The 12,128-nt window shown below is 48.6% G+C and overlaps 1 protein-coding gene across 27 annotated transcripts in view; it reads left to right on the forward strand.

Moving 5' to 3' along the window:
• The first annotated feature begins 2,768 nt into the window (after positions 1-2,768).
• Rhbdl2 (rhomboid like 2) overlaps positions 2,769-12,128 on the forward strand; it is a 45,164-nt gene continuing 35,804 nt past the window's right edge. For 5 of the 27 annotated variants that reach the window (XR_015619553.1, XR_015619554.1, XM_087548332.1 and 2 more), the window contains exon 1: positions 2,952-3,388. The gene's annotated coding sequence lies outside the window, so the exon portion shown is untranslated. 27 annotated transcript variants of the gene reach the window in all.

The raw sequence follows: 12,128 nt of genomic DNA on the forward strand, positions 1-12,128 counted from the left end.
AGAGGGAGGAAGGGAGAGAGAGAGAGAAAGAGAGAGAGAGAGAGAAAGAGAGAGGTCATTATATATAGCTTTCAGTGGGCTATAACCCACTGTGTAGACCAGGCTGACCTCCCACTTATAAAGATCCGTTTACCTCTGTCTCCTGAGTGCTGGGGGTAAAGGTGTGTGCACTGCACTATACTTTTTGAAACTCTTAAACCTCTATTTTCTTATCACTTTGCTGTCTCTTGAGACCCCCATCCATTAGTAGGGTGTGCTGTGCCTTGAGCAGTGGCCGATAAGAGAAATGGGGACCAGGAAGGTGAGAGGAAGAAGCAGTCAGGGTACAATTTCCCTGGTCCTGCTCTCTCCATCAGTGACTATCTCTGCAGCTCCCCTTCCAACCTTGTCTCCAACTCCACTGAATCCAGTAGTTGTTCAGTCCGCAAGGCTGGATGCTTCATCTAGCTGGTCTTCAGTAGACACTGGAATCCTGAAGATGTAGGCTCTGATGCCAGTGAAAGGAATGGACTGGATTCTTGGACCTTCTGTTCATAGGTAGCCATTGTGAGGTTAGCAGGACCATAGCCTGTAAATCATTTGAATAAACCCAGGAACCAGCGTCAGTGGGAAGCCTTGACCACTTCTGTGTCTCCAGGGGCAGTGAGCTGAGCAGCAGTGTTTACTGCACTCAGTTCCCAGTGGAGTTGGAGACAAGGCTGGGAGGGGAGCTTCAGAGATAATCACCGATGGAGAGGGCAGGACCAGGGAAATTGTACCCTGACCGCTTCTTCCCCTCATTTTCCTGGTCTTCATTTCCCTTAACAAGGGTCAAGGACAAGAGGCAAAGAGAGAGGCTTCCTTCTTCCTTGTCCTTTACTTAGGCTTCCAGCAGGAAGTGTAAGCCAGATTAGAAGTGGATCCTTCTACTTCAAATGACGTAATTAAGCAAATATCTCTCACAGGTTTTATTTGGGGTTTTAATGAAATATACTTACGTTGACAACTGAAATCGCCATTACACCTGGGATTCATCCTTACAAGCCAGACTCCTCCTTAAGTTCACCAGTGTGACAATATTATTTATTTTTATATGTTTATGTCTTTGTGTATTTATTTAATGATTGATTGATTGGTGTTTGGCCTGAATGTGTGTTTGTGTGCTTTGTGAATGCCTGGTGCCTGTGCAGGCCAGAATAAGGTGTTGAATTCCCCGGAGCTGGAGTTACAGATGATTGTAAGCCAGTGCTCTTAACCGTTGAGCCACCTCTCCTACTCCCAGAGCTACAATCTTAATGTTTTTCCCCCTTCTTTACTTTTTGTTACATTGTTGGGGGTTAAACACAGGGCCTCACACATGCTTAGCAATTGCTTTACCTCTGAGCTGTGTCTCCCAGCTCATTGTTTTTTCTTTTGAGACAAGGCCTTATTATTTACTCAAGGCATGCCTCAAAATTGTGATCCTCCTGCCTCCACACCTTAAATGTTAGGATGATAGGTAAAAGGGCCCTAGAACTGACTCCATGATGGAATTGTCAGTCAGGCCATAAAACTCAGCATGCAGACAGCGCCACCCACCTAATCAGAAACAAAGGCCTTCTCCATCAAAGTCCGCATTGTGGGAAGTCTCTAGGTGAACCAACCTTGATTTCTGGTTTCTGTAGCTCTACTTCTAGCTTAACTGTTCTTGTTAACTGAAGTATGTCAACCAAGGACATAGTTTTTGTGCTTAAAATTTCACCCTGAGTAAGGCTCGGTGCTACACTGGGATCCCAAACACCCAGTGTAGTCAATGACTGGCTACTAAAGACCTTCCAATGGCTTAAACCCATGTCCAGGCAGTCTTCTCTCTGGTGGATACCTCACAACAGTAGGCGTGTGCCACCAGGTTCTGCCTTCCTCTTTTTTTTTTTTTTTTTTTTTTAGTAAACACTCTTTTTTTTTTTTAAAGATTTATTCATTTTATTATATATATAAGTACACTGTAGCTGTCTTCAGATACACCAGAAGAGGGCATTGGATCTCTTTATAGATGGTTGTGAGCCACCATGTGGTTGCTGGGAATTGAACTCAGGACCTCTGGAAGAGCAGTTGGATGCTCTTAACCGCTGAGCCATCTCTCCAGCCCCTCTGCCTTCCTCTTAACGTCTCTGATTCTGCCCCTTCCTTTATACATCCCGGTCAACACTTTGAATTAGGCATCCATTATCCAGAGAATCCAGGGTCTTCCTCTCTTCCTCTGGTCTCTGGCATCTGCAGGCACATCACACACACACACACACACACACACACACACACACACACACACACACATACACACACACAGTCCACATACAGGTAAGCAGGTACAAACATAAACACATAAATGCCACTCTAAGTGATGTTGAGGGTATAGAGTTCAGTGGTAGAGCAGTTGCCTGGCCTGTGTGAAGCCACAGGTTCTATCCCCAGCACAGAACATAAATACAATCTGAGTCTGATTTCATGTTTAAGCTCTCTCTGAGTCCTTCCATGTGTATAGGGTAAAGTCTGGATATTTCTCTGCAAGACTTGTAAGGCCCTTTCTGGCCTGACACTCCTTGCTCACAATTCTGAACCTCGGCGGCTTATCTTGTATGTCATCTCTAAGTGTTCTTTTATTTTTTTTTTCTAGAACTCTCCCACACAGGCAAGTCCTCCCTCATCATGCTGCCAGAATCTTGGTGGAAGACTTTTCTTTGGCTTGCCGGTCCAGGAGGGCAGGCACCAGGTGAACCTACTTCTCCACTCTCAGGACCTGGCACAAGGCCAGTCATCCTCAGCGTACTTTGAATGGCTAATCCGAGACTGGCAAGCCCGTCGCGCCAGGGCTAAGGTACATTGAGTTTGTGTGCAGAGCGTAGGAGCTTGTGGCTAAGCTTCTGCCCACCAGCGCTATCAAATTACTCAGTTGTTGTAGAGTACCAGGCCTGGGTCACACTAGAGTGTGATCCAGGACAATCCCATGCAAAGTAACTGAGACCTAGCAGAGCAGACCTTTCCCAGAGACCTGAGAACGGACGCTGGACTCAGTCACATACAAGAAGGCAGGACGCGGAGGAGAGAGACATGGATAGCCCAGGAGAAAGAGCAGGGTGGCTGTCACAGGCTCCCTGGCACAAACCCAAGTAGGAGGAGGCCAGGACTCATTCATCCAGGGCCAGCCCAAGGAAGACTGCCTAGCAGGCTGGCCCAGCCTAGGCCAGGCCACCAGGGGAGGGGATTTCCTCTGGTTCCCTCCCGAGTAGGAACCTGTCTGGACAATTTTAGTTCTGGGAGGGCGGGAGAGGAGCCTGGCAGGCTGCGGCTGGAGCCTCCAGGCAGCTCCGTTGGCCCCTTGACGTGCAAGATCCGACTGCAGAGCGGGACCGCTGTGACTCGGCCTCCCCGGGTAAGGTGCAGGGGTTGGGGACCGGCAGTGGGGGGCCCGGTGTTGAAGCAGGAAGCTGGTGGTGCTGAAGCAGGAATTCTAGGTAGCTCCCTAAACCTGCTGACTGCCAGCCCGATGAGGAGAAGGAAGGGTGCTGCTTCCAGAATCAACTTTCCGGAAGAACCTTGAGAGGCTGCTCCGGGTTCTGAAACTTTTCAAAGTTGGCAGCGCTCTGGAAATGGCTGGGAGTTTAGTCCTGCTACCTCACTGCACTGTTCAAGCAAGCACTGCTTTATTACTTTCTCCCCAGCACCCGTAGACTCCCAGGGCTTATTTTAATTTTTATTCTGGGCGGGAGGACTGGTGGTGTGTGTGTGTGTGTGTGTGTGTGTGTGTGTGTGTGTGTGTGTGTGTGTGTGTGTTACTACGTCAGCTACACCTGCAACTACACCCGTGATTGGCTGTACCACCACCAGAGCTGGTAGCTACCTGTGTTTCCCTAGCCTCTATCTGCCTCTGCGCTGGAGATTGCCAGGAAGAGGTTTCAGCAATTCCAGCAAGGGAGCTCTGCCATGTACTATTTCCTCCTTCCTGCTATGGGCACCTAAGGGATTTACCTCAAGTAATCCGTCGTTTATTTTCGGTCCTTTGTTTACTCATGAGTTGAGCACACACCTCAGTTGTCTGGCGGGGGGGGGGGGGGGGGGGACGACACGTCCTTTCTGCTGTGAATAAAAAAAGTTGAAATTTATCCACCCGTATCCACAAGCTGACAGGCAGGCCTCGGGGCATGGCGAGAGTCACAGGCCTGGATTGCTAATTCCCTCATCTCCTATTTACTTCCTGGACCTCAGCATCCTCATCTGTAAGGTCTTGGCTTTGTTTGTTTGTTTGTTTTTAAAGATGATAAGGAACTATATGAATCAAGACCGGCCAGGTGGTTGGCACACAGTGGGGCCTGGGTAAACATCTGTGTTTTCTTCTTCTTTGCCCCTCCCTAACTGGCCCCTCCCTTGCTGTAGGCTTGTAAAGTTATAGACCGAAAACCCTGGCCTTGACAGTGTCTAGGTGGCTTGTAAACTGAACTGAGTAGTGGAGGCAGGTGCTCTAGGGTGTGGGAGGCCAGAGACGTGAAGGAGGGAGACCGGCCTCTGGCTGAATGTACAAACACTGGGCTAAACCATGATGTTGTGTTTCCGACTTGAGAACTGTCAGAGTCATTATTCTCCTCCCCTACTTAAGAAAATTCTGTTTTATTACTTCTTTTTGAAACAGGGTCTCACTATGTTATCTGGGCTGGTTGGAACCCACTGCATAAACTTGGCTGGCCTTGAACTTCCAGAGATCCTCCTGCCTCTGCCTTCCCAAGGTGCCACTACTCCCAGCCTTCCTTTCCCATTAAAGATTTGTTTGACAATTTTGAACATTTATGAAATAAATCTTAGTCAGTTTCAGACACCCCAATCCTCTTCCTCCCATTGATATTCTTCTCAATGTTCCTTCTACATTAAGTGTGTGGCCTACTGAGTTCGGAGTTATTTGCTGAGTGGGGGTGAGGTTTATTTAGTGTCAAAAAGATTAATTATCTGTGTCACACTACAGAAGAAAGTGACGCCCCTTCCCCAACAAGTAGTGATTGCCTATAGTCCCTCAAACCTAGTTGGGTCTGAGCACTCAGCCGTCTCAAGGGCATGGTCTTGGGTTTGTGAAATCTGTGATCTCAGCATTCAGGAGGCTGAGTTCAAGGCCAGCGGGCTACACAGAGAGACCTTGCCTCAGATCCCAAACCAACCAAACACAAAGACATTCTTTCATTAAATCAAAACCCTGCCACATTACTCTCATCTCCATAAGCTTTACCCAAGGTTAATCCATAATGGATCGAGGATTCAGATTTGTAGAGCAGACTCCATGCTGCCTGCTCAGTTCCTTGATGTCTTTCAAGGTCTCTGTATAGAGGGCAGAAGTGAAGGTGACGTAATCACTTCTCCTGTTCTGAGCTGTTTCATCCAGGTGGGAGGAGACACTCTTGTAGTTATTCCTCATTCATTCATTCATTCATTCATTCATTCATTCATTCATTCATGTGTTCTATCTGTCCTAGGAGGTCCCAAAGGGTGGCAACTAACCTGAGATTACGATTCATGCCTGCAGTTCCTGCACTGGGAGAGGCCAGCATGAGGATTTTGTGAGTTTGAGTATGTCTTGGGCTACATAGCAAATACTAGACCAGTTAGGGCTGCAGAGCAAGACCCTGTCTCAAGTGACCAAAACCAAAGCAACCTGGGCAGCCAAGGACCCAGGGAGAGTGTCAGCACCATTGCATAAACGGTGCAGCTTCTGTGCCCTTGCTGTAAAGTGCTCAGTGAGCCGTCTGTGAGTAGCCAAAGCTGAGCAAGCTGTCTCCAATGGTGTGTTCCTGGGACTATGCAATAGGGACGCAGAATGGCTCCCACAGACGTCTCAGGGGGGTTGGGGACTTAGCTCAGTGGTAGAGCGCTTGCCTAGCATGCGCAAGGCCCTGAGTTCGGTCCCCAGCTCCGGAAAAAAAAAAAAAAAAAAGCAAACCACAGACGTCTCAGACTGAGGATGCCCGAAGTGTGAGAAGAAAGCCTCCCAGACACAGCCGAGGCTGACGAGCCACCTCAGAGGGGCCCTCACTTTGGCCAGGTCTGTTATGTTCCCTGCTGTAGCAGAGATGGAAAAGATGTAGAAGAGATGGAAAGGGACTCAAACTGGGACAACAAACTGGGAGAAAAGATGCTCCACGGAGGGCAGAGCTCATGAGGAGATCAACTGGAGAACGGGAACCTGGTCTGCTTTGGCTCAGTGTGGACACAGTACAGGGTGTAGTGGGGAGTGGGGGGGATGGGTGGTGAGAGTGGCTGGAGATGTAGATCAGTTGGTAGAGTGCTTGCCTAGCCTGCAGGGGGCCCTGGGTCCCATCCCTAGTGCTGCATAAGCCAGAAGCAGTGATGGCGCCAGCAATCCCAACACGCAGGAGGAGGATACAAGACGATCGGATCCAAGGCCATAGCTCAGCTACATACTAAGTGTGAGGCCAGTCTCCAGTACATGAGACTGAGAGGCTGTGGAGACCGTCAGGTGGTAAAGTGTAAGGCTGCACAAGTATGAGAGTGATCTCCCGGACTCAAAAGCTGCGTGTGATACCACGTAATTCTTATCCTTACTCAGCTCTAGTGGGTGGAGACAGGAGGATCCCTGGGGACCTCTGAGTAGCCAGAGAGCCTCATCAGCGAGTAGCCACAATGTCAGCATCACTCACTGTTCCTGACTGTAGACTCAATGTGATCAGGTACTTCTAGCTCCTGCCGCTGTGGTTTCTGGCCACGAGGGTCTGAACTCTCAGACTGACAAGAGAAACCTTTTCTCCTTTAAGTTGCTTTACCAGGTATTGGATCACAGCAAGTCACTAGTACAGGCAGTAAGAATCCTGTCGTAGCTAGGCTTTCTAGTACTGCATTCAAACACCATCACCGAAAATCAAGTTGGGAAGGAAAGGGTTTCTTTGGCTTATAGATCTATAACGCTGTTCACCACTAAAGGAAGTCAAGACAGGAACTCAAATAGGGCAGGATCCTGGAAGCAGGAGCTGATGCAGAGGCTGTGGAGGAGCGCAGCTCATGGGCTCGCTCAGCCTGCTTTCTTATAGAACCCAGGCCCACCAGCCTAGGGATGGCCCACAGTGGACTGAGCCCTCCCCATCAACCACTAATTAAGGAAATGGCTTACAGTCAGTTCTTATGGAGGCATTTTCTGAATTTGGGCTCCCCCCTTTCAGATAACTAGCTTGCGCCAAGTTGACATAGACTAGCCAGCACAAATGTTTGGTCTGAGTTTAAATAGGCTTATTTTTCTGTGAAAATCCTTAGAATAGTGTCCAGCTCATAATTAGTATGAATGAATATACTTAAGTAAAACCAGTACTATTAATTTTTAGTAAGGTGTAGTCCGTCCCTCTATTCACCAAATCTCTTTTGTTTGCTCTTACTCAAAACCAAAGAGATCTCTGGTTATCTCTTGCTCGCTCCCTCCCTCCGTCCCTCCGTCCCTCCCTCCCTTCCTCCCTTCCTTGCCTAGTATGCACAGGCATACCCACGAAGCCCTGGGTTCAATCCTCAGCATTGCATAACCTGGGCATGGTGGTGCACACCTGCAATCCTAGCATTTGGGAAGCAGAGGCAGGAGGATTGGAAACTCAAGATTATCTTAAGAAATTTGAGGCCAACTTGGTCTAATATGAGATTTTTATTTATTCTGCCTGCAGTCCTTGCCAAAGGAACGATGGCCCAAAGTTATGGTGGGACTTCCTATCTCAATTTACTAAGAGAATCAATCTCTCACAGACAAGCCCAGAAGCTTGTCTTTGGTGACCAGAGGCCCTGTCAAGTTGACAGTATCAACCATCACACAGTCCTTTTGGGGGATTGGGAAGGGGGGGGGGGGAGACAGGGTTTCTCTGTGTAACTGCACTGGCTGTTCTGGAACTTGCTCTGCAGACCAGGCTGGCCATCGAACTCACAGAGATCCACCTGCCTCTGCCACCAAGTGCTGGGATTAAATACTCAACTTCATGTAGTCCTTTTACAGATGAAGTTCCTGAAGCACCAAGAGGTTTAATACAGGCTGGGGGTGTAGCTCGGTGATATAATGCTTGCCTACTATTTAAAGCCCTGGGTTCAATCGCCATAACTTAAAAAAGAAGGAAAGAAAGAGAGAAGGGGAGGTTTGGTGCTTTGCATATGTTGCATAGCTCTTAAGCAATGAAATCAGGATTTGTAGTCAGTCACTTTGAAGTTCTCTGGAAATTGGCTTCTTAGTCATCACATCAGTCTGTTAATTTTAAAGTCCTTTGGACTTTATTTATGGATTGTAAAATTAGAGCTGCGAAGAACCAACCCGGGAGGTGGAGAAGGGAAGGTCAGAAGTTCAAGGCCAACCTTAACTACAAAGCCGCAGAAGACCTTCGGCTACGTGACACTTTCTCAAAAGCACAAAAGCCTAAGTGAAATCTGGTGGTATGGGGTTATGATCTCAGTAGTTCAAGGCCAGCCTGGGCACCTAGTGAGACTGTCAAAAAGTTAAAAGAGAGCTGGGGAAATAGCTCAGCGGTAAAGCACCTCTCTGGTACCCATGAAGCCTTGGGTTTGATCTCTAGAACCCTTCCATAAGTACAAAGAAAGAGTATATAGCATTTCAGACTTCCCATAGGATTCAGGGGCAAGACAGTGGCCAAACAGCAGATATGGGCTTTGTTTGGTGGGGGTTAGCTCCTGGTCTGGATAAGGGGAAGTGACTTTTCTACAGTCAAGCAGGGGTTGCACTGGAACAAGAACCAGGGTTTTCTCACTCTTTTTCCTCTCTTCATTTACTTGATTGGCCCATTCGGGGTTCACTGAGTGCCTTTCACTATGTAGATGGTCCGGTGCAGGTGGGACAGGAAGTGAACAATCCCAACCTTCCTGCAACTAGTACAGACAGACAATAAATACGCTAGATATTTTTAGGTACTGTAAGTGTTTGGAGCCAGGAAGCAAGAAAACGTACTAGAGTATTGGAGTGGAGGAAGGTGTGGGCAGGGAGGCTTCCTAGGGAGGTGCCAGCCCTATGTTGGGGGGGGGGTCGGCATTGCTGTGTTGACATTGGATGGCTGGTTAGAAGGAGCAGCAAGTGCAAAGACACTGAGACAGGAGCGAGGCTGACGAGCGTCACAGCCATGTTGGGGGAGACTGATTGGAAGCTGGATTCTATAAAAAGGTGGGAGCTAAGTCACGCAACTGCTGTGCTTATCCCGAAGACACTGCAAACAGCTGAAGGCTTTTCCCCCCTCCTTTGGGGTGCTAGCCATGGAACCCAAGGTCTCGTACCTGTGAGCAAGTGTTCTGTTGGCTGGGGTACACCCCAGCCTTGCCATGGCTTTTGAGCAAGTCGGTGTACTCTGGTGTATGGCTGTTGTAAAGAGAACAGGGGTGGAGGTGGAGGCTAATTTTGGAGGCTGCTTCACTTGCGTCATCTGCATTCTACTGTATAGAGGGATACGGAAGTGACCAATGCCAGTGAGAAGAAACAGTGAGATGTCCTCTTGCCATCTGGTGTTGCACGAAGCTTTGGCTACCCCACCTAAGATCTGGGAAAGGCAGCATTAGCAGTCCCCACCCAGATTCCCTTGAATCCATGGATAAAAACACAGACATACGTGCAGCTCAATTTCAATTTGCCTTATTGGCTCAATTGCTGGCCATTATTAAACTACCTCAGCTAGCGTGGCTAGCATGCCCTCCCCCAGTGCTCTTAGCTCAGCACCCTAAACCTGTCCTCAACTTTGGTCACTCCGTTACCTTTAGTCCCAGGTCAATATCCCCAACCTCCTACCTGTAGAAGCGTCCTATGACCGCTCAGTCTGAGATCTCACATAGCTGCTGGGCTTTGTTCTCTCCAAAGTATGGCGGACTCTCCCTTCCTCCCTTTCCTGTATCTGCTCTCTTATTTCCCACCTATTCCTTCCACCCAGCAATTAGCCCATGGCTTCTTTACTGATAGATCAAGAACCAACAGGGGAACCGGACCTTAGCATCAGCACCACCTCTACAGTCTGCTTCTGTATATTGATAGCTAATGCTGTAATCATAAGTAACTCCAGTGGGTCAGGAATTTAGGGAGGTCGTACGCTTTTTCTGTTCTCTTTGCTGTCAACTCATATCATCCCATCGTCGTGTTCTTGGCTGGGAAGTCCACGGAGGTGTCATCATCGGTCTGGTGCCTTGTTGTTCCTCTACATGACCTCAGCCTCCATGCTGGAGTATGGCCTTCTGCTGAGCATGGTGGCCTGAGGGGAGTCCACACACACATCTCAAAGCCTGGCCTTCACAGTCCCCAGCACTCCTTCTGTCATGTGGTATTGGTTAAAGCCAGGCACAGGGTTGGCCCCGTGACTTAAGAAGAGAGAAAACCAGTTCCATTTCCTAGTGGAAGGGATGGTAACTAGTGTGCTCATCTTCAGTGTCCCACAATAGGCTCTGGAAACTGAATAGCTGCCCCACTGCGCCCAGGCTGACCCACTTTTCATCTAAATCACTGGATACGGTGGTGCAGCGATTCTTAGGACTTTGTATCTCTCTCTGAATAGGAAAGGAGCAGACTGTTGTTGTTCCGTTGTTTTGCTTTCTTTCTTTTTCTTCTTCTGTGTCTTTCTAGTGTCTAACACATACCAGGCATCTAGGGACTGTTTGCCAAAACACACACTCAGAACGTGAGCTTTGGTGGTCACCAGAGAATGGCAGGATATGTAAGAATACCCAGGAGTGGTGGTTAAAAACATATGCTGGCTCTTAATCTCTCTTCCTCTTCCCCCCTTCTCATCTTCCCACCTCTGCCTCTCTCCCCTTCTCTCCCTTCTCCTCTTTTTTTCATTCCTCAAGCTCCCCTTCCCTCTATCACTATTCCTTCTGTTTCTCCCTTTCCTTCCCCTCTCTCCCTCTCTCTCTTTTCTGTTTTTCTGTCTCTTTGTCTTTCTGTCTTTGATTCTCTTGTGCCTCTGTTTGTATCTGTCTCTTGGTCTCTCTCTCCCCTCTCTCTCTCCTCCCTCCCTGTCTCTCTGTCTCCGTCTCTGTCTCTCTGTCTCTCTGTGTGTCTCTGTCTCTCTCTCTGTCTCTCTCTCTCTCTTTGTCTCTCTCTGTCTCTCTCTCTTTGTCTCTCTCTGTCTCTCTCTCTGTGTGTCTCTCTCTCCTCCCTCCCTGTCTCTCTGTCTCTGTCTCTCTCTGTCTCTGTCTCTCTGTCTCTCTCTCTCCTCCCTCCCTGTCTCTCTGTCTCTGTCTCTCTCTGTCTCTGTCTCTCTCTGTATCTCTCTGTGTCTCTGTCTCTGTCTCTCTCTCTGTCTCTCTGTCTCTCTCTCTGTCTCTCTCTCTGTCTCTCTCTCTCTCTCTCTCTCTCTCTCTCTCTCTCTCTCTCTCGTGTTAGGATTGGAGGTGTGCATTGCCATGCCCACTTGGAATCCAGCTCAGTGAACACTTAACCGTTTGAGCTGCTTTCCCAAGCCTGAAAACAAACTTCTAAGGCAGAAGCCGCTTCTATCTCCACTTCTCTCTGTGTCTCTGTTTCTCTGCCCCTGCCTGGTTTTGTTTTGGGGGTGTTCACCAGAGAAGACTGCTTGGACATGGGTTTAAGCCAATAGAAAGTCTTTATTAGCCGGTCAGTGGCTACATTTGGCATCAGGATCCCGGTGTAGCCCTGAGCCTTTCTCAGGGTGAGCTTTCAGGCATAAAAATCACATTCTGGGAGCTGGGGATTTAGCTCAGTGGTAGAGCGCTTACCTAGGAAGCGCGAGGCCCTGGGTTCGGTCCCCAGCTCCGAAAAAAAGAACAAAAAAAAAAAATCACATTCTGGACTGACGAACTTCAGTTAACAAGAACGGCTAGCCAGAAGCAGAACTACAGAAACCAGAAAGCAAGGTTAGTACATTTAGGGACTTTTCATTAATTATGGATGTGGATGGATTAGGCCTTTGTTTTCATTTGGCAGGTGGTGATGTCTTCATGCTGAGTTTCATGGCCTGAATGGCACTTCTATCATGGAGTCAGTTGTGCTAAGGTCTGGACTCTGTTAGCTTCCCTCCCTCCCTCCCTCCTTCCCTCCCCTCCCCTCCTTCCCTCCCTCCCTCCCATCCATCCTCCCTCCCTCACTCCCTCCCTCCCTCCCTCCTTCCCTTCCTTCCTTCCTTCCTTCCTTCCTTCCTTCCTTCCTT

This window comes from Rattus norvegicus, chromosome 5, assembly GCF_021556685.1.
Source record: "Rattus norvegicus strain SHRSP/BbbUtx chromosome 5, alternate assembly SHRSP_T2T, whole genome shotgun sequence".
Classification (NCBI taxonomy): domain Eukaryota; kingdom Metazoa; phylum Chordata; class Mammalia; order Rodentia; family Muridae; genus Rattus; species Rattus norvegicus.